Here is a 3,072-nt window from a genome sequence, read left to right as displayed (position 1 = left end):
CTGTTGCCTAAGATCACTATTATTGAACTTCATATGGATTAAAGCACTGAATTAAAGCTGGTATAAAGCACTGAAGAGAAATTGTTAATTTATACTATTTTATATCAATAAGAGTTTTGAAAAGTAAACATCAGCTTTGTTTGTGACATATACATCAAAGTATTGAACTGTACAGCGGAATATATCACTTGCGTCATTGTTTGTGATGTGCTGGGGACAACCCACAAGTGTTACCACGTTTCTGGCACCGACGTAGGACCTAACCCCTAAGCATACCTCTTCGGAATATGGGAAAAAAACTGCAACACCTGGAGAAAGCCCGCACAGTCACGAGCAGAACGTACAAACTCCTTACAGACAGCAACGGGAATCAAACCCTGTTTAGTAATTGGTGGCGCTTTAAAGCAATTGCACTAACCACTTTGCTACCGTGCGGCCCTTGTGTACAATATTTTATGTAAGGTTTCAGCTGTCCCTGTGTGGGTGATTTTGCCATTTCTCTCGCTGACCATATGGAAGATGATAAATTTCAAAATTCACGATTCAGTGATACAATTTACAACAAACTGAGATTTAAGATTGTTTAATGTCACTTCACATGTAAAAGAGAACAAAGTGACTGTTATTCTGGATCTGATGCAGCATGGAAAAACAATAAGATAAAGAGCACAATAATAAGAACATACTAAGTATAAATACAGAAGACAGCTTATATACATAGATTGATAGCATGTCCATAAAGTGACGCTAGGCACAGGAGCGTCTGTGCATTAGGTGGCTGACAGGAGATGATAAAATAGCCATGGTGGGGGGGTTGTGGAGGGGTGGGTTAGTGGATGGAGCTGTTGATCAGTCTTACTGCTTGGGGAAAGTAACTGTTTTTGAATCCGGTGGTTCTAGTGTGAATGCTACATTGCCTCCTCCCTGATGGGAGTGGGACAAACAGTCCATGAGCAGGGTAAGTGGGATCCTTCATGGTATTACCGGCCCTTTTCAGGCACCTTTCTGTATATACATCCTTGACGTTGTTTATGATAATCATACTGGGCAATAATTAGTTGACAATAGCATACTACCTGGAGTCACTCTGTGTTTGAACTGATTTGGTCTGGATGCAGAGGGCCCACCTTGCTGGCCTGATCTGGCCCAGATTCTAGAATCTCCAGTAGAGCAACTTTGCGTGCTTTCAAACCTGTGAAGAGTTATAAACGCCATCAAACTAGGCTCGCTATCACCAGCAATTTCAAAGGAGATTTGGGTGTTTATCTGCTCACATGTAAGTACATCCTAGCCAGACCAAGTGTAGGACCAGAATCACCATTCCCTCACCTGAAGAATAAGAAGAAAATGGCAAGTTCACTTATTTATGGATACAGAGGAGAATTCAGGTACTAGAATCTGGAGCAACAAACAAGATCCTGTAAGAACTTTGGGGAGCAGGCAGCATCTGTGGAGGAAAATGGACAGTCAATGTTTTAGATTAAAACCTTTCATTTGGACTGATTATTTCAATTATTTATTTTATATGTATATATAAAGTTATTTATTTTTTATTCAGATTACTTTTTTACTTCTTTATGTGTTAGTAAATGATACATTTTCAATCTTGCATGTAGTTTTATTTACATTTGATTTTAATAATTTTTGATATCTGCACTATATATATATATTACATTACTCTTATAATGACTCATAGACTTCAACAAGATGAGGCTGCATCCATACAGCTTTGCCTCTTCTTGGGCTCTCTATGAAGGCTTTAGTGGTTTGTCAGTGTGACCTCACTGCTCCTTGCCATCAGCCTCCAGGATTGAGAGGTCCAGTATAACTAGAACACTTTTTTATAATCTGTTATGGGCTTGGAAGTGCAAAAAACGAATCTGGTTGGCAGGCTAAATTTTGCTTAATGAAATTTAACTTTTTAAAATAAAATTGGCAAATATTTCTGAAAGTGCTTATAAATAATTAGCAGCTGTAAACCAAACTAAGAGCTGATCAATCTTGGCTGGGTTGCCTGGGTGAGGGTGTCTCATGTTGAAGCACCTGATGACCCCAGGTTACATTACTGATGATGTGTCCCAGCATACCCTAGGATGTATCCCAGCCTCAGTAAAAAAAAAACTTCTCTTTGCTTTCTTCTTTGAAGCCCCCCCCCCCCCCCCCAGTCCTGATTGATAACAGTAGAATCACAGATCTTGCACAAGGTCTAACCTGGCAAAGGATTCAAAAGTTGGAGAGCCCAGCAGATACACAACACATTACAGCCAAGTAAAATTCTTGACTTTCAAGTTTGATTCCCACATACATGGAAATCCTGGTCAGAATCAGAATCCAAGTCATTATGTTCAAATTACTCGTTGCACCCGTTAACTTCTTAATAAACATAGCTTCTTAGGTTAGAAGGAACATAGAGCACAATTTTATAATCACCACATGAGAACTCTGAATAGATTTTACTATTTTAAAATCCCTTACCAAGACCACCTCACCTTCAGTGTTATGATTTGAAGTCTTCATTCTAATAATGGGAGCTAGGGATTAACACAAAAGAAAATAAGTCATCAAGTTCTAATTCTACTAGATATACCTATGTGCCGCCCCCGTCAAAAAAAACCCAGCCATACTGAAGTAGATTCATTGCTTTTTGTATTTTCAATTAGGGATCAGAATCTGCATCAGGTTTATTTTCACTGTCTCATATGATGTGAAATGCACTCAACAACATAAAATTAATGTAAATTAAAAAATAAATAAATAGAAAGCAAAAAAAAAGGAATGTTATGAGGTGGAGTGTGAGGAAACTCCGAAGTAAAATTACTCATAGATGGACTGTTTCCATAAAAAATAAAAAAGCATTCATAGAAATTGGTAGATAATTGCTTCAGACATGTATCTAATTCTGCCAAAGGTATGTGGTTCATAAATACAAAACCAATGTTTAGCAACAAGAGATGGGAACACATCTGTTCTAGTTTTAGAAGAGCCACGTGGAATGTGCATCTCTGCTTCAACCATCCAATGATTTTGCGCAGGTTTTATACCACTCCCAGCAGATTTTTAAAAAGTGGGTAT

The 3,072-nt window shown here is 38.2% G+C and overlaps 1 long non-coding RNA gene across 1 annotated transcript; it reads right to left on the bottom strand.

The window, feature by feature from the left end:
• Positions 1 to 567: 567 nt before the first annotated feature.
• Positions 568 to 2,532, bottom strand: LOC140727298 (uncharacterized). The gene is made up of 2 exons (XR_012098818.1): positions 2,490 to 2,532; positions 568 to 1,447 (listed from the first exon to the last, which is right to left on the bottom strand). It is a non-coding gene; the product is annotated as an uncharacterized lncRNA (long non-coding RNA).
• Positions 2,533 to 3,072: the final 540 nt, after the last annotated feature.

The sequence above is a fragment of the Hemitrygon akajei genome, chromosome 5 (assembly GCF_048418815.1).
Source record: "Hemitrygon akajei chromosome 5, sHemAka1.3, whole genome shotgun sequence".
NCBI lineage: Eukaryota > Metazoa > Chordata > Chondrichthyes > Myliobatiformes > Dasyatidae > Hemitrygon > Hemitrygon akajei.
Note: the sequence above shows the minus strand (reverse complement) of the source record. Positions and strands in the feature narration are given on the sequence as shown.